This window comes from Mugil cephalus, chromosome 23, assembly GCF_022458985.1.
Source record: "Mugil cephalus isolate CIBA_MC_2020 chromosome 23, CIBA_Mcephalus_1.1, whole genome shotgun sequence".
NCBI lineage: Eukaryota > Metazoa > Chordata > Actinopteri > Mugiliformes > Mugilidae > Mugil > Mugil cephalus.
Genome location: NC_061792.1, coordinates 13309202 through 13334537, shown reverse-complemented (window position 1 = coordinate 13334537; position 25336 = coordinate 13309202). Strand labels below are relative to the sequence as shown.

The 25336-nt window shown below is 39.2% G+C and overlaps 3 long non-coding RNA genes across 4 annotated transcripts; 1 reads left to right on the top strand and 2 right to left on the bottom strand.

The window, feature by feature from the left end:
• Positions 1–10652: 10652 nt before the first annotated feature.
• On the bottom strand, positions 10653–13036 carry LOC125001055. Its single transcript, XR_007111461.1, has 4 exons — positions 12754–13036; positions 12323–12491; positions 11509–11651; positions 10653–11372 (listed from the first exon to the last, which is right to left on the bottom strand). It is a non-coding gene; the product is annotated as an uncharacterized LOC125001055 (long non-coding RNA).
• Positions 13037–14492: 1456 nt separating this feature from the next.
• On the bottom strand, positions 14493–15140 carry LOC125001068. Of its 2 annotated transcripts, none has more exons than XR_007111477.1 (3): positions 14999–15140; positions 14689–14774; positions 14493–14614 (listed from the first exon to the last, which is right to left on the bottom strand). It is a non-coding gene; the product is annotated as an uncharacterized LOC125001068 (long non-coding RNA). The 2 variants fall into 2 exon arrangements; XR_007111478.1 differs by having other exon boundaries at positions 14689–14777; positions 14999–15134.
• Positions 15141–18780: 3640 nt separating this feature from the next.
• LOC125001078 lies at positions 18781–19496 on the top strand. Its single transcript, XR_007111489.1, has 4 exons — positions 18781–18835; positions 19003–19125; positions 19249–19350; positions 19472–19496. It is a non-coding gene; the product is annotated as an uncharacterized LOC125001078 (long non-coding RNA).
• Positions 19497–25336: the final 5840 nt, after the last annotated feature.

Here is a 25336-nt window from a genome sequence, read left to right as displayed (position 1 = left end):
CTCCGCCTCCCTCAGACTCCGCCCCTCCGAGGAGCCGTTCAGCTCTTGATTCAACTCCCGACTCACTGAGCCGTTCAGTCAGTGACTCCCTCAACCTGAAGACTCTCAACCTCAGACTCTCCTCTGGACTCTGGACAAGCTTTGAGTGTTGGACCAGTTAAGCAGCTGAAGACTGAAGACACAGTCTCTCAGTGTTTTTACAGCCACTAACCCTCCACCTCCAAATATCTGAACCTACTAACAGCCACAGCTCTTTGAGTTCATCTGGAGATCTTTAGTTTAACTTTGATTTAAATTCACATGAGCAGAAGAAATATTTTTTAGAGTTTCATCTACGAATTAAATCTTTTCTTCACTGGACAGATTCTTGAATCTCAACATTATCAAAGACCTGAACACTTTAAAGCCACAGAAACACAGAAACACGTCCAGCAGCTTTTTCTGACTTTTATTTATCAAATATGTGAATTATTATTATTATTTTTTTTTATCAGAGATTTTAACTCGTTCTAACAAAACAGAAGAGACATCAACAGTTTATCTGTCCAGGTTCTTGTCGTGGTGTCGTCCTGAGTTGTTCTGGTTGTGGTGATCCATCAGCATGTTCTCCACCTGCAGTAAACACACATCACGTCACTGTTCTTGACTTCACATCATTTACAACAGTTGATTAAATAAAAACGCACATCTCTGTTGTTCCAGGCCTGAATTATAAAACACTGCGTGTAAACCTTTGGTTTCTATGATGAACTGAGTGTCTTTAGGCTGCAGACTGCTGGTCAGACACAAACAAGACAACAAAAAGATTATTTTTTCATTCATTTGGTGTGAACATGAATGTATCCTGGTCTGGATCCCTGCAGGATTTACCTTCAGGTGTAAAGCTACATAATATTTTAACTTAACCAAAACAACGCAAGCTCCTCCTCTATTAGCTTTAAAGCTAACAGCTAAACACGAACAGGAAGTCAACTTTAACACGAAATATCACTGTACCTGGAGATAACTCTCCCTCTTCATAGAGTCGCGAGTTATTTCGTTTTAGGACAAACAACGTTAACTTGAGACCGAAGTTACCTTGCTAGCTTAACATTAATCAGGTTAATTAACCAACACCTGTTCATAACTTCCGGTTTCTGCTTCTTCGACATTAAAATGACCTGTGATGGAGATTCGTCTCCATCTGGTGGTGAAATGATGAATTACATGATGTCGCTTTAATAACAACAGAGAAACCATCACGATCACTGCCCTCCAGTGGTCACTGTCAGTAACGACAACTGTCTGAGGTATGTTTACTGCCCTCCGGTGGTCACAGCAGGGAACTACAGCTAGCACTGTACAATTAAGCAATATAAAAAAGTACAACAAAACCAAGACTAATATCTGTCTGAATGATAATAATATTTATAAATATAATAATAATAATAAAATTCTTCTCACATTTCTTCTTTTTAACTGCATCTCCTGCATAAATCCATGAAACCGGATGAAACTAAACAGCTGGTTAAACTCCAAGCGCCTTAAAGACATAAAGGATCGGATGACCTGTAATTTTCTACTTTTAAACTCAGACAAAAAAGAAGTTATTGCATTTGGCTCTAAACATGTCAGAGATTCATTATCTAGTCACCTGGTTTCGTTGGATGGCGTTACCTTGGCCTCCAGTAATACTGTGAAAAACCTTGGTGTTATATTTGACCAGGATATGTCCTTTAATTCTCACATAAAGCAGGTGACCAGGACTGCTTTCTTTCACCTTCGTAATATCATCAACATCAGGAACATCCTCTCTCAGAGTGATGGGGAAAAACTAGTTCATGCATTTGTGTCTTCCAGGCTGGATTATTGTAACTCGTTACTGTCTGGCTCCAAATACTATTTAAAAAGCCTCCAATTGATTCAAAACGCTTTACTATTACATTACTATGCCATGAAATTGGTGTTTACTTGATTTACAGTTGTATAGATGTAATGATCGTCTGTGTAATTTCTATCTTTTTATGTGAGTTTTTAAACGTGCATTTACTTCAGATTGTGTTGATTGAACACTGCGTCTAAAATGCCTTGAGCATCCTGAGTGTAGGATTGAGAATGTTAAAATAATAAAAGTAAAATCCAAGAAAAAATTAAGATGATAATGTACGAATGCATAAAACTATATTTTACCCTCTATTTATTTTATTTTATCAAACCAAAAGTACACATATATCTCTCATGTTTGGTCTCTGTGTGTTGTAAACAAAGCCATATTTATAATTCTGATTGGTTTGGGACCAATGCGCTGGTTTATATCAGTGGTAAATAATATATATTTCATGATTTACTTAATTTTTAAGTGGGAGATTTTATCCATGGTTGGGTCCTGAGAAACACAGTGGTGTCATTGAATTGTTGCTCTTTTTTTGACAAAACTCTGCAACATTTCTATGTTCATAATTACAACAATCATGACTATGACAATGAAAACAATAAAAGATATTTATTTCACCTTGTTGGCATTTTAATGAGCATGTATTTCCATGTCAAAGTTTCTCTTAGCCACAGCCTATAATTAGGAAAATATAAATAAATTCTCCTTGTAGTGATTATCAATTTCTTTTAGTTGGAATATTTTAATAATTTATAAATGTCCCTGAAGATAATTTCAGATGAAAAGGCTGAATAATATTAAATTGAGAAGGATAAATAAATAAAATTATATATGATAATTGTGGTTGATTGATGAGGTTGTTTGTTCACTGCCCTCCGGTGGCCACAGTTTGTAACTACACCTACGTCTCTGAAGTCGTTACACCCGAAGTATTGGGGTCAATAACTGTATAGAAATGAAAAGAGTAATTTAAAAACAAACCAAAACATTATAGGATCAGACCTCAGCTCTAATTAATTATTCGTTACAGATCTAGTTAGATATAGTCCACGAAAAACAAATCTATAACCAGCTAATGCCCAAACACAGAGCCGTATGTTAAAGTCAGGCCCTCTTGTGGCCGTAAAGTGTAACTACAGCCAAGCTAGTAGTAGAGCTAACCATCGTCCCCATTGATACTGGCAGTGTTTTCTTTAAAATAAGGGGCCAGTTTTCAACACACAGATCAAATAATTCACGCACATCATCAAATATCTATTTTATTTCACTGATTATTTTTGCGTTGCTGTCGATATCGTTTAGTTTGATGGTAGCGGATTAAATTTACCAATCGGGAACATCTAACTAGCACAAATGCTACAGCTTCAGTTTACTGTACGACTTATCATAAAACAAGAAATATATAAATTAAAAAATGCGAAACTATGAGAGGAATGCGATTCGCATTTGAAACTTGTGGAACAGTGTTAATCCGAGGTGTCATTTATGTGAAACAAAGTCACTAAATAGAACAGACATAGAAAATCCGCTGTAATTAGCACCAGCTAACCTAGCCTAGCATGTGGCTCTCACTCTATCATGTCTATGGACTCACATACAGACAACGAGTGCTGCTTCCCTCTAGTGGACAGAAACTGTCATTACAGGTGAAGCGTTAAGTTATTACAAATTACATACGGATAGTACTTCCGGTTAAAATTCAAAAGTAAAAGTCGAAACACTTGTGTGCTGTAGTGAATGAAAATAAAGTACCACTTATAAATGAAACTCCTGCAAGAAGGACTGTTATTATTTTTACATTACATTTAAATATAAAAAATAAAGATTTTAATATAGAAAAATATTGCAGAACTATGAACTCAAGTTCAGAAAGACTATGGAAATAAATTATTATTAAATATAATTTTTAGTATTACATTACTGTGCCATGAAGTTGGTGTTTTTTTTTTGTGTGTGTGTGTGTTTTGCTTTAAATATAATGCATTTATATCTGTCATGCTCTGTATATTGTAAAAGAAGCCATGTTTATAATTCTGAATTGAATGTTTAGTCAGTCATGAACTTTGTCTTTTTAACTTATAAATGACTGAGTTTCTGCAGGTTGTCAGAGATCAGCTGTTATTATCTAGTCTCAGCTCTGAAGTCCAACCCCCTCCCATCTGAAACATCTGGACCTGAGTAAAAACTACAAACTGAAAGATTCAGGAGTGAAGCAGCTTCTTGATCTTGTGAAGAGTCCAGACTGTAGACTGTGGAGGGTTGGAGTCAGTTCATACTTCTTTTAGTTATAGTACAGTAAACACAGTTTGTATCAACACAAAGATCCAGTGTTTGCTGTAAACCTGCAGCTGTTTTCCTCAGTGAAGCTGTGAGAGGAGACAACAATCAGCCAATCAGATCATCAGGAAGCTTGTTGTGTTCATGTTTTCAGGAAATAAATCTGAATCACTTCATTGTCATTGTAACAATTCTTCATATTCAGTGCAATTTAAAACTGCTGTATCTATAGAAAAAAGAGGTAAGATGAGAAAAACAACATGTAACAGAGTAGAAAAATAACACACATAATACTACTATTAACAAAAGAAAGACACAAAGGAATATCATAAACCTGCCAGCATCAACAGTCCTTTCTGATGTTTCTCATCGTTGATTTTCTCACATCTGTCTTCATTTGTTTGTCTCCGTTCAGTATCTAACTTTTAACTACAGATGTTGAAACTGTGTGACTGCATGGTGTACATCTACCAAACACCCCTTATACAACACTCAACGTGGTACAGTCCACCTCCCCCTCCTATAAATCTAGTTGGAATCTTCCACTTCCTGTTTGCCAGTCTGGCCTCCTACCTGGGCAGGTGTGGATGGAGCACATGGAACAAACATTTAGGTAATTTGAATCTGTGAATGAATGAGACTGAATGTGAATGTTTATTTCTCTGAGTTCACCTGAAATCCTTCAACTCAGACATTTACCAGTGAAATCATTTCAGAAAAGTCTAAAATTAGTGAAGAAAGTTATATTCCTTTGTCCCCCACCACCAGTAAATCAAGCAACAACACAGGACACCACAACACAAGAGACACCAAGACAGACACTGCTACTTGATGAAAGACTAAAGTTGGGATGTTTTGTCTTTGCAACAAAGTTTTAAGAATGTGAAACATTTTACCTTTAAGTTACTATACTATGACTTTTTTTTTTTTATCACAGACATTTTTTTGATAACTTAAATTTTTATTGAGTTTTCACATGTATGTCGGCAAAAAACAATACATCAAAGAAGATACAAGTTAAAGTAACAATAATAACACTAACAGACTGTCTGGAGATGCTACTATTCAGTCCACTGGTCCATTTAGCATTAGCATTTAGCATACGTCCTCTTTGAGTTGATCTTTCCATAACCACTGCTCCTGTTTTGGAGCGTTCACATTGAGCCAGTTTCTTGTGTCTTACTCTCTGCTAGTAACACTTTAGTCAAGTACAGATCTTCTTTCACTACAACCTTCTCAATATTCCCAAGAATCATCACTTGTGTTTGGAATTTCACATCCCAAGACATTTTTTTACGACTGAGTTAACATTTTGCCCGTATATCCTCATTTTTATACACTTCCAGAAGATGCGTTTCTTTTCTGCCTCCACGCTCCCACATAATCTCCAGCAGTCCTGCTGTGAAGCCAGTTGCCTAGATTTTTATCTTTGCTGTTATAAAATAGTGAGTCAGGTTTTTCCAGCAGAACTTCCTCCATATGAATGAATTTGTTGTTGTACGTTGTGTCTCACACATGTGGTGCCACTCCTCCTCTTGTATTTGGATTTTTAGCTCTGCTTCCCTTTTTGCTTTTTTATAAAGTGTTGATTCCTTCCTGCTGTCACCCAAAGCTCGATAGAAAGCAGAGATGTTTGTGTGAATCGCTGATAACACCAATCACCTTATTTATAGTTTCATTTGACCTCATCTCTTTTGGGGAATAATCTCTCAGCTGCAAGTGTCTATAGAAGTCTTTGTTTTCGAGGCTGTTCTTTGTCTTTAGATCTTGGAAACGTAGAAGTTGTCCACCTTCTGATACTGTACATGTTGAATGCTGGATCATACGACTCTGGCTTCAACTTTAACCAAGTAGATCAGAAACAGAAACAAGTAGCAAAAGCTGTCTTCATGATAGTACACCATGACTTTTTCATTCAACATACTATACACAACATAGTACATTATATCTTTTCTATTGCATACTATAATATGACTTTTTTAATTCATACTATACTACGACTTTTTTTTCATACATTTCTTATCACATACTATACTTTGACTTTTCTGCTGGACATACTATACGATGACTTTTTTACTGGACAAACGGTTTTGTTCTAACATCTGCTTCTATATCACTACACCGGTCCACGGCCATGATGGTTTCCAAGACTCAACCCAGAGAACAGGACCTTCACAAGCAATAACACCCTATAGGTAAAGTATCTTACATTAACATTTAAAACGCTTTTTAAATTGTTCAGTTTATGGCTTTTTAACATTTTAATCAAAACTCTTACATAATTTTCTTTTTTTTAACCTACAGTAGGATGCATACTAGTTGTGGACTTTTATTAACTTTTTTTTTTTACTATAACTATTTTTTAATACTAGAGTAACAGGTATTGTTAAAATAGACACTCATTTTGTTGCAGCCTGTTGCATATTAGTTCGTGGGTTTTGTTCTAACCTCCGACTTCTATCACTCCAGAACATCAGGAGGAGACGCGGCCATGATGGTTTCTAAGACTTCACCTGAACAACAGCAACTTTGCAAAAGGTGCAGTGTATTAAATTAAATGATCGTTTTAAAGTGGTTTAAAATGATGTTATGTTATTGTTTGTTATATTATGTACGTAGTATTGTTTGACTGTTTCATAATTGTAGACTAACATGTTTTGTTCTAATCTCTCCAGGAGGAGACGTGGCCATGATGGTTTCCAGGACTTCACGTGAAGAGGAGGATCTTCGCGCTGCAGGTAACGTATATTTTTTTTATAGATTATTTATATCTGTCCCTCTGTTTGGAGGGACAGATATGTTTGTACTGGACCCCCACAGCTTTTCCACGTGCGGCGGCAAAGAGATGATGAAGGCCCTCCCCCCTCTGCAGACTCCTCCCATGAATCCCTCCCCCTATGCTGACTCCTCCCACCACACACTGACTCCACCCATTAACCCACTCCCCTTGAGTGACTCCTCCCACCACACACTGACTCCACCCATTAACCCACTAGCCACTCCTCTCGACTGACTCCTCCCCCACTGCACCAGGCTCCTCCCACCTCACCTTTGACCCATCCCATTAACCCACTAGCTCCTCCTCTCTGCTGACTCCTCCCCCCTCACTGTAAAACTCCAGCTGCTCTTAGTTATGGGAGACATAACCCCGTCCTTCTACCTCTCAGAAACCACGGGGAGGACACGGCCCCCCCGCGCCTGCTACCACAGGACCCACTCTGATGATCCAGGCCCCCGACAACGGGCGGGATTCGAACCAATCTCCTGCGACTTCCAGCCGCGGTTGAACCACCACACGCCACCGAGAACCCCTCACACTTGGACCTTCTCTCTGAGCGCTTTTGTCATCGTCACTTTGGAACCTGGACTTTAAAAGTCACGACTGTCATAAGATTTGAACCCATGACTTAAAAAGTTTCAACCCCTCATTTAACTCTCTGAGCTATTTAACTGCAGGTTTCTAGTCTTTCATTGACATTTTCCATCTGTTTCTTTTGGTGTTGATCTCCAAAAGTCACGACTGTCATGAGATTTGAACCCATGACTTAACACTTATCATAGACTCTTCTAACAGTCTGAGCTATTTGTCCACATGTTCCTGCTCTTTCTTGGAGCTTTTCAGTCTCTACTTTGAGTGTTGGACTCTAAAATTCATAGACTACGATAAGATTTGAACCCACGTCTTCAGAACCTCCAAGAAGTCCTCTACCAGCCTGAGCTATCTGACCACACATGTTCTCACTCTTCCTGGAGCTTTTCTGTTTGTTTCTGTGGTTGATTAAATCTAAAAGTTCTCATGGGGGATTGAACACATGTCTCCAGAACATTAATGAACTAACCTAACACCTTAGGCCACCAGAGAAAAGCTACTATGTTCAGATTATATCAGGGTTTTTTAGTCTTTTCTCTGGATGTTGGACATTAAAATAAAAAGTAAACTGTCCAGGGATCAAACCAACAACCTCCCAGTCCTTAGAGAAAGACTCTAACCACTTGAGCCACTGACCCAGAGACAACAACACATCTACTTTTACATGTTTTCAGTCTTTCATCTTGGTATTAATATTTAAAATGGACTGAACCATCCAGGGCTTGAACCCAAACCTTCAGAACCTCTGAGGAAAGACTTAACATCATGAGCCACGACCCCAGAGACGCAGAGATGCTTAAAACTTTAAAAGCATTTTAGTTTTTCCTCTGTCACTTAGAGAATAAAATGTAGAAAGCAGAGCTCTGGATTTGATCCACTGGTTTCAGACTGAGAGACAGAACCACAGCTGATCTCACTGAGCTACTCTTCAACCTGGATGTGCAGCTTTTTGTTGTTGTGTTCATAGTTCACTTCCCTCAGAAGCAACAACAGAAAGAAGTCAGTAGCCTAGAGTTGAACCTAGGACCTAAGAACAAGGAGGCGTTACTAGGACGTCTCACCTCACTGAGCTATTCACAAAGTTTAACCAAAGGAAGTTTGTCCTTAGATTTCTAGATCACCAGCCTCAGCACCAGCTCATCCTTCTCTACTGGGTTTTCTCTTCTCACGAAATGAGTCATAAAGTCTCTTTGAGGATCATTGTTAGTGGATGTGGACAGTTGTAGTTTCTGACACTGACCACTGGAGGGCAGTGATGGTGATAGTTTAAAAACACTTCCTGTCCTCTGGGTTCATTAAATCGTTCAGGATCAGGAGGAACTCTGATTTATTTGATCTTCATCACTCCTCCTCCTCCTCCTCCTCCTCCTGCTGCTGAAGGTAAAACCGTTTCTCTGGTTCCTCTCCTTTAGTCTGGTGTCAGTGTTTGTGTTGATCAACAGGCTGCGTTCACCTGCGCAGGTGAGTGTGTTTTCAGAGCAGTGAGCCTCCTCCTGCCTCTGACTCATCAATTCACTGGTTAAAGAGTCAAAACAGACTCTGCAGACTGACCTGCCGCTTCCTCTCAGTCTCAGTGTTCACCACTAAGTCACAGTTGATCAACTCACTGGAGAAACGTGGAAGAAACACGCGGACAGAGGCAACGTGTTGCTGCTTTGCTGTCTTCACTTCCTGGTCAGTCCGCTGCGTTCAGGACAAATCGGACATTTGAGACTCTTTGGTCAAATCCAGCTGCATTTAGAAAAATAATTAACTGACAAAATAAATGTTGATTTAAAGACGATTTTCTGTATTTCATCAACAATTCTACTAACAATTAAAGTATCAAAGCTGTTGAACTGTTCACTGTAGAAATAAACCTGCCAGTTCAGTCTGTTACTGATAATCTCAAATGATAGAAACATGGGTGATTTTTAAGATCAGAGGGAGCTTTGTTTAAATGTGCTGCAGAAATATAAATAAAACTGAAAACATATAAGATGTCGTCCAACAGAAACTTGACTTTCCATCACGTACGTTAACTTTTCAACAGGAACAAATGATGAAGGTCTGAGGTTGACTCCACATGGAACCTCCTCCTCTAGTTTGTTTGTGTGTTCACGTCATTTAGACTGAGTTCAGTCATTTTTCACGTGTGAATCCAGGACGTGTCGTCCTTCTTTTTATTTTTCAGATGAGTTTCCAGGTGAAAACTGAAGATGAGTCGTGGTCTGACTTGGTCTCCTTCTCATCCTGAACCTTTCCTCAGAGCTGGTCTCATCATGAGCTTCACAGAGAAACCTTCTGACTTCAGGTCAGCACAGTCACCTCAGAAACAGCAGAGAAACTAAGACTCACTTTCTTTGGACACAGTTATTTTTATTAAATGATAAAATGTTCTTCCACAGTGACTCCTCACAGGAAAGTGTATTAAAATGTGATTTGTTGTTTTTTATGGTAAAATAAAATCTTTTTATCAAACTAAAGAGTGATTATTTTTGTTCCTAATATTTTGTCCCTGTTGTTAAACTGGTGGTTTTGTGGTGAAATATCAGTGTGAGGCTTTAAAAGGACGTTTGTGTGTTGTCCACCGTGTCTCTCAGGTGTGGTGATGAAGTTTTGGAGGTTGTGTGTTCAGCTCCAGGTCAGACAGTGACTTGAAGGAAGTCCTCCTCACCCAGAGGAAGGACGGCCCTCACCACCTGAGTGGTTTCAGAGAAAGAGTCGTTCATCTGACTCGTCCCAGTCATTTGAGTCAGGAGTTGATGGTTCGGACGTGAAAATCTCAGGAAAACATGAAGGATGGGACTCGAACCTCGACCTCCTGATATCAAACCCTTTACGTGACCTCTACGTTACCTACTACCGCTGGCTCCTGCCTGGAGCTGGGTAGTTGCCTTTTTTCAGCTTTTGGCCACTTCAACCAGAAATAGAAGTTAAAAATTTTATATTTTAAATTGAGAAGTAGCTCGGTGCGTTAAAAAAGCAGCCTCCAAATCTGGAGGTTGCAGGTTCGAGACCAGTAGGTCTCGAACCTGCAGGTTCGAGACCAGTTTTTATAAATAAGCTTGTATGCTTGTCATTGTTCCCCAGCCAAAGCTGGGGAACAATTGTCTGGATAGGCGGGGGAAGAAGGGAAAAGAGAGGAAATTTTGAAAAAATGGAAGGAGCCTGTAGTTATTAGTGTCTCTACTGTCCATCACAAGTAAAATCACACATATTCTGGTCTATTAATTTGAGAAATTTAACCAAATATGACACTTAACTGCAGAAAAGCATAGGAGGCTCTTGACCCAAAGGTCGCCGGTTCGATTCCACCGTTGGAACATGAGGCCTTTAACACAGACTACTACCAAGTGTTATCACATGTACCTAAATGTACTTTTATAGTCATTTTTATATTTCTGAATGAAGTACTGCAACAATGTTATCGTTTTCTATGAGTGAGTTTGCATTTTTGCAGTAAAAAATGAAGACAGTCACTGAAATGTAACAAATTTATTACAAATTTCACACACACACTCACAAACACGTGTGTTAAAGTTAAAAAACAAAATAGAACAGCAGCAAATTAAGACTTTTTTCTTTTAAAACTATTTACATTATATACATATTGACAAAGAATGTCACACCATGTTTTTTCCATGAGAAAAGTCATGGTGGAAGAAGCGCTCAGGAGTGAGGACCTGATGGTATATGAGGGAGGACTCTGGTGGATCATACCACAGTTTCAGGTCTTTGAAAAGACGCTGGTCTTTCCACAGGGCTGCTGAAATGTCTTTAGCAGCTTTGTGGGCAGCCAGGCAGCATCTGAAACAGGTACGATCCCCACAGTTTTAGGCAATGGCAAGGTGAGAGGAGCAGAGGGGGTTCCTGGGGAGACACAGGAGGAGGTGGCAGATAACACTCAATAAAAAGAAAAGAAAATACTTAAAATAATAAGTTTAATACATCGATATGATAACAATCTACTCAAGAGCAGCTCTTGTGTAGTAGAATATGTTCTTACAGCTGTAGCAGTGGAGGCAGAATGGAAGAAGCTTGATACAGGAACAGGAGAAGGAGGAAGAGACACAGGAGAAACAGTGTGCGTCCAGGTGGTGACACTTTTCTTTTTGTGGGGCTTGTGATGGGGCTGGATACATCAGAGGTCTGAGGGAATGAAGGCACAGTTCACATTATATGATAACCATAGATGGTAATGAATGAATGAATCGATCATTATTGGCACAGCAGTCAAATCCAAAACAAAATCAATTAAACATGGAATGAATGCATGAAAGCCCCACTATAGTTACTGCTACATGAGAACAATAACAGTGTACCAGTATATTTATTAAATCAAAGTCTATCTATGTATCATTCTCTTTACTTTACATAAGTGAATGCTTCCCAGCCAAACTTAAGTTTGGCTTTAACATGGCACCATGAGAGCCACCAAACCGTGGCTTTGTAAACTGACAAAAAGAAAAAGATGACCTTAACTGGGGCTTTGTATATTTTTTATAGTTGAGTATATTAATAATCTCATCTCATCTCATCTTCTGTATCACTTAATCTTGCACTAGGGTCGTGGGGGTTGCTGGAGCCTATCCCTGCTGGCATCGGGCGAGAGGTGGGGTACAACCTGGACAGGTCGCTAGTCTATCGCAGGGCTAACACAGAGACACACAACCACTCACACTCACACCGAGGGTCAATTTAGAGTCACCAATCAGCCTAACAAGCATGTCTTTAGGGGTGGGAGGAAACCGGAGTTATATTAATAATAATTCTAATAATAATAATGTAAATATCAGCACAAGTAAATCCTCATTACTTACTGATGCCAAGGTTCACCACTAGCTGAGGAGACATCCTTTGGTGGTGGTGGTGGTGGTGAACCTGCAGGTAGAGTCCTGGCTGTAGCGTCTCAGCAGGTGAAGGCCCTGGCTGCTGTTCCACTGTACATGAGGTTCCTGGATGCACTGAGACAGGGAGCGAACTGGAAGGCTAGAGGTTCACGGACAAGATAAAAAAAAATTGTAATACAACAGAATTCAACACCAGCACGTCATAAGAGACTTCAGATACATTCTTTACATGAAAACCACATTTACAGCTCTGTGCACCTCCAAACAGTGACATCTGTCCCCTCATGTGCATTGGGCATTTCTCAATCTCTATGTTTGACAGCGAATAAGAAGGTGTTCCCTTTAAATATGTCATAGCTTTACATTTAATATGATACACATATCACTCTGTCCAGGTTTACCTTCAGACATAGATCATGCCACTTCTTCTGCCGAGGTGCTGGTCTGTTTCCTGCCTCAGAGGCCAAACGCCTGATCTCCTCCTCCTCTCCCACGGCCCCATGTTTTTTTTGTTTGGACCCATCTGTTATTAACAGGAAAATGATATTTATACCAATACAGCTAATATTTGCTCATGACACAAATATGAACAATGTGCACACTTTTGTAACTTACTAATACACAGATATTTGTGCACACTGTAGGTTCTTACTTGCATACAGTCACACAAACAAACAGCTAATTATAAACTAACAGCAGTAGCCTACATATTATATATTTATGACAACAGAAGTGAATACTAGCTTATTATCAACCAGTAGCAGCGATGCATGTTGAAGACTGTGGTTACAACAGAAGTGAGTGTTACCAGTAGACAGATTTACTGCCTAACGTTACTGTAGCTTATTATTAACTGGTAACAGTGCATATTCAAGACTTTTGTGACAACAGAAGTGAAAACTATACAGATTTCATTCATAATGTTATGCTAAAAGTAAATAAGAACATACTCTCATACTCTGACGTCATACTGGCATACTGATAAGCAGTACGTTACAGTGATGGAGCGTTACTGTACGTTACCGGGAGTTACAGTAACGTACGTTGCTGTCGGAGCAAAACGTTCACGTTTGAACTACACATGCGATGCGACGTCACAGTCGATTCTTTTAATAGTTATTTCTCTCTTTAATATATCATTAATATCTGCCTAGCTACACGTTAGTTTATTTAATACAACATTAAAAAGGAGCGTGTTTACGTTTTGCGATGAATGAAAAGTTAACACCGACCAAGCTAGACAGCTGACGGAATACAATGATATTAGCCACATATTTACCTTTTGTAGTTACAGACGGCTGAAGGTTGTACGTCTTTCCAATCATTCGAGGCGGTAAATTTGAAATGACAGTAGAGGTTTTCTGCGGCTGCGTGAAGGCCGGACGGTTGAATTTTGGAGATGCGCCGTCGTGATTGGCCGTCGGAAAGATGGAAATGGCGGACCGCGATTGGTCCGGCTCGCAATTTTGGACAATGGCTACGGTGATTGGCCGACGCAAAGATGGAGAAAGATGGAGACGGAGCGACGTGATTGGAGGGGAAGATACAGACTCTCGCTCCCCCGCTACAGCCACTTGCTCACACTTTTCCACCATTTTTTGGTATATTTGTCATCTAATTTTGGGGAAATATTTCAGATTTTTGAAAAAGTAAAAAAGTTGGCTCCGCCTCCCACAGACTCCGCCCCTCTGAGGAGCCGTTCAGCTCTTGATTCAACTCCCGACTCACTGAGCCGTTCAGTCAGTGACTCCCTCAACCTGAAGACTCTCAACCTCAGACTCTCCTCTGGATTCTGGAGAAGCTTTGAGTGTTGGACCAGTGAAGCAGCTGAAGACTGAAGACACAGTCTCTCAGTTTTTTACAGCCACTAACCCTCCACCTCCAAATGTCTGAACCCTCTAACAGCCACAGCTCTTTGAGCTCATGTGGAGATCTTTAGTTTAACTTTGATTTAGATTCACATGAGCAGAAGAATTCTTCTTAGAGTTTCATCTATGAATTAAATCTTTTCTTCACTGGACAGATTCTTGAATCTCAACATTATCAAATACCTGAACACTTTAAAGCCACAGAAACACATCCAGCAGCTTTTTATGACTTTTATTTATTAAATATGTCAATTTAATCATTATTATTTTTATCTCAGATTTAAGCTCGATTTAACGTCACAGACGAGACATCAACAGTTTATCTGCCCAGGTTCTTGTCGTGGTGTTGTCCTGAGTTGCTCTGGTTGTGGTGATCCATCAGCATGTTCTCCACCTGCAGTAAACACACATCACGTCACTGTTCTTCACTTCACATCATTTACAACAGTTGATTAAATAAAAACGCACATCTCTGTTGTTCCAGGCCTGAATTATAAAACATTGCGTGTCCACCTTTGGTTTCTATGATGAACTGAGTGTCTTTAGGCTGCAGACTGCTGGTCAGACACAAACAAGACAACAAAAAGATTATTTTTTCATTCATTTGGTGTGAACATGAATGTATCCTGGTCTGGATCCCTGCAGGATTTACCTTTAGGTGTAAAGCTACATAATATTTTAACTTAACCAAAACAACGCAAGCTCCTCCTCTATTAGCTTTAAAGCTAACAGCTAAACACGAACAGGAAGTCAACTTTAACACGAAATATGACTGTACCTGGACATAACTCTCGATATCTACATATCATTTATTTCCTCTTCATAGAGTCGCGAGTTATTTTATTTTAGGACAAACAACGTTAACTTGAGACCGAAGTTACGTTGCTAGCTTAACATTAATCAGGTTAATTTACCAACACCTGTTCATAACTTCCGGTTTCTGCTTCTTCGACATTAAAATGACCTGTGATGGAGATTCGTCTCCATCTGGTGGTGAAATGATGAACTACATGATGCCGCTTTAATAACAACAGAGAAACCATCACGATCACTGCCCTCCAGTGGTCACTGTCAGTAACGACAACTGTCTGAGGTATGTTTACTGCCCTCCGGTGGTCACAGCAGAGAACTACAGCTAGCACTGTACAATTAAACAATATAAAAAAGTACAACAAAACCAAGACTAATATCTGTCCGAATGATAATAATATTTATAAATATAATAATAATAATAATAATAATAATAATAATAATAATAATAATAATAATAAAATTCTTCTCACATTTCTTCTTTTTAACTGCATCTACTGCATAAATCCATGAAACCAGATGAAACTAATCAGCTGGTTAAACTCCAAGCGCCTTAAAGACATAAAGGCTCGGATGACCGGTAATTTTCTACTTTTAAACTCAGACAACAGAAGTTATTGTATTTGGCCCTAAACATGTCAGAGATTCATTATCTAATCACCTGGTTTTGTTGGATGGCGTTACCTTGGCCTCCAGTACTACTGTGAAAAACCTTGGTGTTATATTTGACCAGGATATGTCCTTTAATTCTCACGTAAAGCAGGTGACCAGGACTGCTTTCTTTCACCTTTGTAATATCATCAACATGAGGGACATCCTCTCTCAGAGTGATACGGAAAAACTAGTTCATGCATTTGTGTCTTCCAGGCTGGATTATTGTAACTCGTTACTGTCTGGCTCCAAATACTATTTCAAAAGCCTCCAATTGATTCAAAACGCTGCAGCAAGAGCACTGACAGGAATTAGCAAGAGAGATCATATTCCTCCAGTATTAGCTTCTCTTCATTGGCTCCCGTTAAAATCTAGAGTTGAATTTAAAATCCTCCTCCTTACATACAAGGCCCTGAAAGGCCTAGCTCCATCATATCTGAAAGATCTCATAGAACCATACTGTCCCAACAGATCACTACGATCTCTAAGTGCAGGTCTACTTGTGGTTCCTAGAGGTTCTAAAAGTAGAATGGGAGGTAGAGCCTTCAGCTATCAGGCTCCTCTCCTGTGGAACCATCTCCCAGTTTGGGTTCAGGAGGCAGACACAGTCTCTACGTTTAAGGTCAGGCTTAAGACTTTCCTTTTTGACAAAGCTTATAGTTAGAGCTGGACTTAACCATCCCTTAGTTATGCTGCTATAGGCCTAGGCTGCAGGGGGACGATGCACTGAGGTTACACTGAGGATTTATTCATATCTTTTACTTTAGTAAAAGCACCAGACTGTAGTAAAATACTCCCGTCCTGCATAGACAAATGTAGTTAAAGTATCAAAAGGGAAGTATTTCCTGTGACATATTATTATAATTATCAGTATTAGTGTTGTAATTTGTGTAATTATGATTAAACTGATATATTTAAACTGAAACCTGAACACACTGATGTAGAAGGTTATGACAAGAATCAACAACACACATGTTGATGGATAAAAATCTTCTCCTGTCTAACCTGTTCTACCACTGTCACAGGTAAAACCTCACCTCATTCCAGGAAGTAGCTGACTCACCTGTTCAGTGTTCAGGTTGGAGCGGAGTCTTCTTCATCTCTCTGGACTAGTTAAATAAACTGTAAGTTTGATTTGTATAAAGCTTTAACTTTGTCTTCAGTAACTGATGTTCACTTCTTATTTCATTATTAAGTTTGTCTAACTCTGTTTGAAGATCAGTCCACATTATTATTAGATAAATGAAGTTACTTTCACTTTCACCACCTTGTGTCGCAGATCTTTTTCTCTGTGTAAACTCCGTCTAAAGGTCAAGTCAGTAGTTTATAATGTTTAATTCTCTGAGACCAGCTTAATTACAACAGAAATACTTTAGAAATAGTTCACGTTAATTGAGACGGAGGTAAAAGGAGGCAGCTTTAAATCTATCATTCTGTGTCTATGAGCGAGCACGCTGTGTCTCGGGAGCGCGCTTCAATTCAGGGGAACGGACGTCACTCCGCTTCAGTTTGATCTAGTTTAGATGATTTATTCGTCATAATAACAACGTGTTTCCCCGATAATATTTATGATGAAGAACCTTCTTAATATTCACCAGAATATTATTTCACATGATATTAACTATTTATTTATTTCAAAATAAAATATGATAGGAGGACAGAGACTAGTGATTATACTCCTCTTTCCTCATCTCATCAGAGAATAGCACTTTTACACTATTTCATCTTGTTGTTCATCTTTTCTCCGTCACAGTTTTTTGAATATTGACTGATGTTTTGAATTTATTTCTACAATATGACACAGAAAGATTTTTACACAGTATTTTAATATGACCAAAATATTCTATTAAATATCAAAACACTAAACTTAACATTACAGCAACAGAACAGAGGATGAACAGATGAACGTTGTCAACATCTTACTGCTGCGTTCAGGGAAAATGGGACATTTAATCTTTGTGCTGCTTGGTGACTACTGGACACTGGACTGTTCCTAATAATCTGTCCTCCCATTAATAATGAGCATTAGGACAGTTTCTCCATTGGGACATTTGATGACCCACTAAAGCAGGAAAAGAAAGGATTTATTTTTCTATCACTGTAGCTTCATGTCACGTTGGTTTTCTTGCTGTTCACTGTTTCAGCACTAAATCCCGTCAGTAACCTGTTTGATCTGGAGTCAGTCACTGAATATTTATGAAGGAAAGGCATCGTAATGTGTTTTTCAGCTGCACATTGATGCAGATTGTCTTTTCCTACAACACAGAAATGATTAGACGAGTGTTTCCAGAAGGCGTCAATGAATATTATCTGTTTATGTGATTATAAATGTTTCTGGGTTCAGATCATTTTAAAACTCTTATTATCACCTGTGTTCATCTTATAATTCATTATATAATGTCTCTGTCATCTTTTTGTTTTCTTTTAAATGAAATAAACCATTATTAGTGTAACTCCGTCATCCATCACCTAATGCGCCTCTTGAGTCAGGTCATAACTGTTATTATTTTTTTGTAAATGTCATCTGCAGGTTGTGACCAGAATATTCTATTAAAAATGAAAATGCTAAAGAAGAACACATCAACAGAGGATGAACAGATGAACTTCTCTGAATTTATAATTCAAAGTGTTCAGACGTTTTTGTCATTTTTGTGTGGAGAGGGAATTGTTGGATTTGTTTCAGGACTGGTTAAATAAACTGCAAGTTTAGTTTTAAACTTTAACTTTGTGTTCAGTAACTTTACTCTTAGTTTCTGCTCTTTAATGTTTGTAGATGAAGGTTCAGTCTGTGTTTAACTGCTTTTCACTTCTGCTGCTTCATGACTCAGTTTACTGGACTGATAGTAGAAAAACAACAACTGATAGTAGAAGACAGAAAGTGGACTCATAAGAACAGCATCTGATATGAGTCAGAAAATAAGAACCAGTCACTGGAGGAGCAGCTGATGTTTTTACAGCAGAAATGATGTCAAGGGTTTGATGTTCAGGTGAATGATTTGTGTTTCCTCTGCAGGTGAAGGTAGAAAGTGTGTGTGAGCTGATGTGAATCCAGCAGAATGGATCAGTGTGAGGACAGAGAGGAGGGAGTCCCTCCCTCTCAAACCACTCTGAGTGGAGAACAGCATTTTAAACAACAATATTTATCTGAGAAAAGGTAAGATAATGTTACAAGAAGTTCAGAAGTCAGTGAGCGCCCCCTTGTGTTCAGTCAGGTTTTCAGCTGGTCTCAGTGGTCCAGTTGGTCCACAGTGATCTGCTCTTTCTAGTTTTTATAGCAGCTTCAGTAACTGTGAGGTAATGTTTTTCATGTTTGTCTCCTAGGAGTCATCAGAGAGAAGAATCTGACGACTTAGAACCTGAACCCAGCTGTGTGTCTATGAAGAGTGATCAATCAAAAGATGACATCATTGACTTTAAAAGACAAGAACCCTCAACTGTGAAGAGGTAAAGAAATAATAACTGTCTTCTGGAGTTTATAAGTGAAATACTATGTTCATCGTGTGAAGCTTCAGACTTTGTTGAACTTGTTGAATGTTGATAATTAGTGAATTTCTCTCAATCCATCAGGAAGCAGCAGAAACCTGAACCCAGCTGTGTGTCTATGAAGAGTGATCGATCAAAAGATGCCATCATTGACTTTAAAAGACAAGAACCCTCAACTGTGAAGAGGTAAAGAAATAAAAACTGTCTTCTGGAGTTTATAAGTGAAATACTATGTTCATCTTGAAGCTTCAGAATTTGTTGAACTTGTTGAATGTTGATAATTAGTGAATTTCTCTCAATCCATCAGGAAGCAGCAGAAACCTGAACCCAGCTGTGTGTCTATGAAGAGTGATCAATCAAAAGAAGCCATCATTCACTTTAAAAGACAAGAACCTTCAACTGTGAAGAAGTACGTTATGAATTAATTTAAAATTAACGTCATGGTCAGATGTACTTCTGAGTAAATCCTGCTACTGTAGAGCCACAATACGTCTCTCCTGAACTAACTGTGGAAAATTCATGTTGTCATCATCGACTGGTAACACAAGCAGCACCTTTAGACTAGGTTACTGTGTGATGTCTGAGGCTTTCTGGGTTTATGTATGTGATAATATTCCTGTTGGACTTTAAGTTAAGTTCCATCTGTTGATTGTTTAAATCTGATAAACTGAGGATTTCTCTCCATCTACCAGGAAGCAACAGAAACCAGACTCACAAAACCAAAAACTTTAAAACCCAGCTCTGTGAAGAAAAATTTCGTTGTTTTTTTCCCCGAAAGGGAAATGTTTCCCTTTCCCCCCTTTTCATGAAGTAAATAAAAATTTAAAATTTAAAATTTCTTCACTGACGGGGTTTATAAAACAAAAATTTGTTTCTATATCTGTCTTTTTTTGGACTCAGAGGAAAACCCGTTCAGGAAGTTGAAAATCTAAACAGAAAGATGGGGAAACTCTGTTATCTGATGGAGTTTTGTATGGAAAAAGGGTTTTGTGGGGGAAGCCCCCAAATGAAAAGTTTTAAAAGTAGGGTATTTCCCCCAAAATCTAGATCAGCTGTTTGTATCGTGCCCAAGCAGCGAGACGAGACATTTATAAAAATTTGTTCATGTAAAAAAAAAATCAGTTTTTTTGGGCCTGTGGTTTTTCCCTGTGATTCTCAGTATCGGGTTTTTTAAAATTGATCAGGGGTTTCTCTCTTTATTAATGTCCAGTGGGATTATTTATTTAGGGACAAAAAACACACAATCATTAACTCTTTATGATTGGGGGAAAAAAACAAACATTGATTACAGTTTGGTGGAGAAAATTTAATTTTGGAACGAATTGTTGATGTTTCATTACAGGTGAAGCGTTTCACACAGCTGGCCCTCCTATTTAAGGTCTGTACATGGACAAAAAACTATTTTCCATATCTCCATGCTGCTCTTTGTGGGGCCCAGTGGATGCCCAGTCTGAAAAACCCAGGGATCTTAATTTTTGTCTCCATGATTTCTGTTGGTTGTCATTCGATATTTTTCTTTTTCCGCTGCTGGGGGAAAACTTTGTGAATTTTGTGAAAAAGGGAAAGCTAAAGAAGATTCAGGGGATCTGAGTGCGGGTTTACCAGAATGTTTAAAAGGGGTCAGAGGGAGGTTGAGGAGGTTTTGGGGAGGGTGAGGATAAAGAGCAGGGAGGAGCAGAGAGCGCATTTGTGAAGATCACACTGAACTTCCTAAAGGGGGAAAATGATGCGGAGGAGGGGTGTCATCTGGAGAGAAGAAGAGGGTTTTCTATGAACAGGGAACTGTTTAAATAAAATTAAACTTTTTACTAATGTCTCAAGAAAAGGGAAAACAAGATACAATATATTCACTCATTCTTTCAGGAAATTAAATTTTTGTAAAGTTTTTTATTTTTCTTATTAATTTTAGTAATCTTTGTTTTTTTTTCGTCAAAAATTTTTTTGCCCCCATTTTGTAAAACTTTCCAACTTAAATTAGTCTGAAGGAGAAGTTCCGTGTGTGTTTGGGGGGAAATTTGCAAAAAAGCGGGAAAAACTCAACTTTTCGGAAGGGAGATCTACACAGAGCTCTACTTTACAGAGGGAGGGGACTGCAGGGTTTCAATGATGAACTTGAGGGCTAAAAAATAAATTGGGGGGAAACAAGGAAAAATCCAAAAAGGGAAAAATTTTTAAAAAACCAAAACCAGAACAACCATCAAAAAAACCGGGAAACCCCCTTTTTTCCTTTTAAACCCTAAGGGGAAAAGAAAAAAGGGGGGTTTCCCTTTATCCTGAAGGGGTTGATTTGAAAAAAGGGGATTTGGGCGGGGGCTTTTTGGGAAAACAATTCTTTTACAAGAAGTTTCCCCCCTCTGGGGAAAATGGGTTGGAAACCCAAAGCCCAACCAAAAGGACCCCCCTTTTTCTTAAAATAATTTCCCCCAAAGGGAATTTCGGGAAAGGGGTGAATGGGAAAAAAGGAGAGATATTCCCCCACTTGGGTGGAACCCCCCTTGTTCTTCACTTCTTTCACTTTGGGAAAAACCAAAGAAGAGGAAATTCCCCAAGGTTTGACGAGTTCATTTTGGGGGTTAAACCTTTAAAAGGTCTGGATGGAGGGCCCCCGGAAATTCCCCCTTTTTGGCCCTTCCCCCCCCCAAATTTTAGTTTCCACCTTGATTTGTTCCCCCCCCCCCCTTCCCATGGATTCCCCTGATGCCCCAAACCCCCCCCCAACCCCCCAAGGGGAAAATTTGCTTCCCCCCCCTCCTTCCCCCCTCCCCCCCTCGGGTAACCCCACCACCCCCCCCCCCCCACCCCCCCCCGACCCCCCCTTTTTGGAGTTTTGAACCCCCGGGACGGAAGGCCCCCCCAAGGAGGTTCCCCCCCACCCCAGTGGAGGAAAGTCCCTTCCCCCCCAAAACCCCCCCGGAGTTTAGGAAAAGGGCCCCCCCTCCCCCCACCCCCACCCCCCATCTCCCCCCCCCCACCCCCCCCAAACCCCCCCCCCCCGAAGCCTCCCCAACCCCCCCCCATTTTTGTCCACATTCCCAAGCCCCTTCCCTTTTTGGCCCCGGGAAATTTTCCTGTTTAACAGGTTCCCCCCCCCCTGGAAGGTTTGTTGAAACCCCCAAAAATGGGAGAATTGCCCCAAAGGAACCCCCATGACTGGAGGTTACTTTTCACTTTCCTTTGGTGGTTCCCCCCCCCGTTGGAAAAAGGGCCCCCAAGTTTGAATGGAGGCCCCTTAATCAAAAATCCCCCACTGGGCCCAGGGGACCAGGGAGTGATTGGTCTTGGAAAACGTCTTTTGATCAGCTGTTTAAAGGAAACCTGATTTTTAAAATGAATCAGCCCTGCCCGAGTTTTGGTTCGATATCAGGGTCCCTCAGTGTATCAGGAATTTTGACACGATCTTTAAAGGGGGAAAAGGAGGGATTTGTACCAGGAAAAGGTGTTTTGCTTTGTCCTTTGAGTGTTCAGGAGTTTCGGGGCTGCGCCAGTTTTACATGATCCACTGTTACACCAACAGGAAGAAGAGGTGCTGGAGGAATCCTGGGAAAAAAACAAACAATAACTAATTTCTGGATGTCTTCCTGAAACAGAGTCAGGGGAAAAATTTCCCTGCAGTTAAAAATGGTCACCTGGACCTGTTGGTTGTTTCCCTTCCCTTGGGCGTCTGTCTGCAGCCCAAAACCAGAAAATGTTAAGAGGTCTGCTGGGTCGACAGAGTTTAAGCCCAAAAAAATTTTTTTTCGAGGCCCTCAACAACCTAAAGAAGATGAAAATGTCCAACATTTCCCCTGACAAAAACATCAACATTTTCCCCACTGTCTGATGGGGTTTGAACGACCTTTTCTCAGTTCATCAGGGACCAAGGTTCCTGAAGTCAGAGAACGATCAGAGAAGAAACTTTCTGGACCCCTTGCCAGCTCGGGCCCCTTACATGCTGCAGATGTCGAGGAGGTTCTGGATGGTTGGCCTAAAGAATTTCAAAACATCATGGGAGGGACGACGGAGACTGATTCCAGCTGTGGGGAAACTGCAGAAAGGCTAAATTTGAGTCCCGATGTGTTTAACATTAAAAATCATTTTAGAAAAGTTTTGTTTTTTTCCCAATGTTCCCCCTATAAATTTATCCTTATTAAACGGGTTTTTTACTTGTTTATTGCAAACATTACATGACTGTTGTGTTTTGTTACACATTTATTTCTTATTGTTCTTATTTTTGACATTTTTTCTTCTGTTATCTTCCTTAAATTATATATAAAATATATTCGAGTTGTCCGTACCCTTAACATATGAAATTTCAGACGGGAAATTTTCCCCATTTTAAATCAGTTCAAAATGTCCCTTTAAAGGGATTTTTTTCCACTTTTTAATTTTTTAAACCTTGATGACTTTGGGGGAGTCGGACTTTAGTTCAGTTAAAAACTGACGGACTTTTGGGGGAAAAAACCCTAAATTTAAACTCCATTTATCTCCTTTTCTTTTTGCAGATTAAAACAAAAAAATTTTAAAAAGTCTGCGGGTTTTAAAAGAAAAACCCTGATGGAATTATTTTTTAGTCATGTCAGATAAAAAAGGGCAAATTCCTGATTTTGAAAAACAAAATGTCAAAAAGGATGGTCCAACTTTTTAAATTATCAAATGCATGAAATAAATAAAAAGTGTCTTCTTTCTTTTTAAAATGTTTTATTTTAAATTGTGTCATGAAAATTTCGGCTTTTGAACTCTCAGGGGAGTAACTGTAAAGTTGTGGCCTCAGCTCTGAAGTCCAACCCCCCCATCTGACAGAGTTGGCCCTGAGAAACAAAATCTGCGGGAAATTCAGGAGGGGAAGGAAGTTTGGTGGGGTTTTGGGTTAAAGGTAAAAACCTGAAATGGGGGAATCTGAGGTCAGTTCCCACTAAATTTTTTTTTATCACATTTTAAAAGTTTCTTGTCATTTTTTGACAGATAGAAAATGGGACCGGGAAAACATTTGGTTTAATTAAGGAGAAATCATGTTTTTAAATACCCGGCGGGTGCTCTCAGTCTTTCGGTGGGGGGGTTTCTGATCTAAAAATCAGGCCAGTCTAGTGTTTCCTTGTAATTTAAAGATTTAAATTGGGTCGGGAATCTTTTTTCGGTTCATTTGTTGGGGAAAAAATTCTTAAAATTTAAATTTCTTCCAGTGTGGGTTGTTTTGGGAAAAAGAGACCCCCTTCACAGTCAGTTTTGGGACAGTAGGAATTCTAAGAACTCTGTAATTTTCATCTGACATGGGGATGTTTTTTTAAAGACAGACTTGAAAATATGACTTGCCCTTTAAATTTTTAAAAGGGACCCCAAACCCTACTGGGGTTTCCAAAAATACAAAAAAGGGAAAAAGGTTTCATGGAACCAATAAAATAAAAAAAGGGTTTGTTTTCAACATTTTGTAAATTTGATATTGACCCTGAAATGAGGGGAACCCTGATGAGGTCAGCGCAGTTTTGTTGTGTGTTGACTTAAATGGTTTTCTGAATTTTGGGTGGTGATTTTTGGGGATGATTTTGGGGTGGGAAGGCTGACATGATGTTGTTTCCACAATAAAAAAGGGACAAAGCCCAACTCTACTCATTTTGAGAACAGCCCCATTGTTTAAAGGGAGTGAAATGTTGATTTGAACATTAAAACCGGGAAAAAATTCTGATTGATTATCAAGGGTTTTTATTAAATCTTTTATTCTTTATTCAGATTGAGTTACTGCAGGTTGTCAGGGGTTTCAGCTTTTGGATTTTTTGGTCTCAGTCTAAAGTCCAACCCCCCCCTTTCGGGGAAAAATCTGGCCCTGGTGAAAACCCATCCTAAAGGGGATTCGGAAGTGAAACATTGTGGGGTTTTTTGGAGGCCCAAGACTGTGGGCTGGGGGACTCTGAGGTAAAGTTTTTTGGATATCTGTTACTATTGTGGATCTGTTTTGGGTTTTTATCAAAACTGAATTTTAATTTATGTTCATTTAAAATTTTTAAAAGTCTTAGTTTTCATTTTTTAGCTTCATTTCATTTCGGGTTTTCAATTTTTAAATTTTTTCTTTTTTTTTCCTAAATTTCATTTCTAAAATCCCCAAAGGGATTTGGGTTTTTTTTTTTTTTTTGCAAAAAAAAATGTGTAAGAAAAAAAAGTAAAAAAACAAAAAATCTTTTTGTTGTTAGAAAAAATTGTT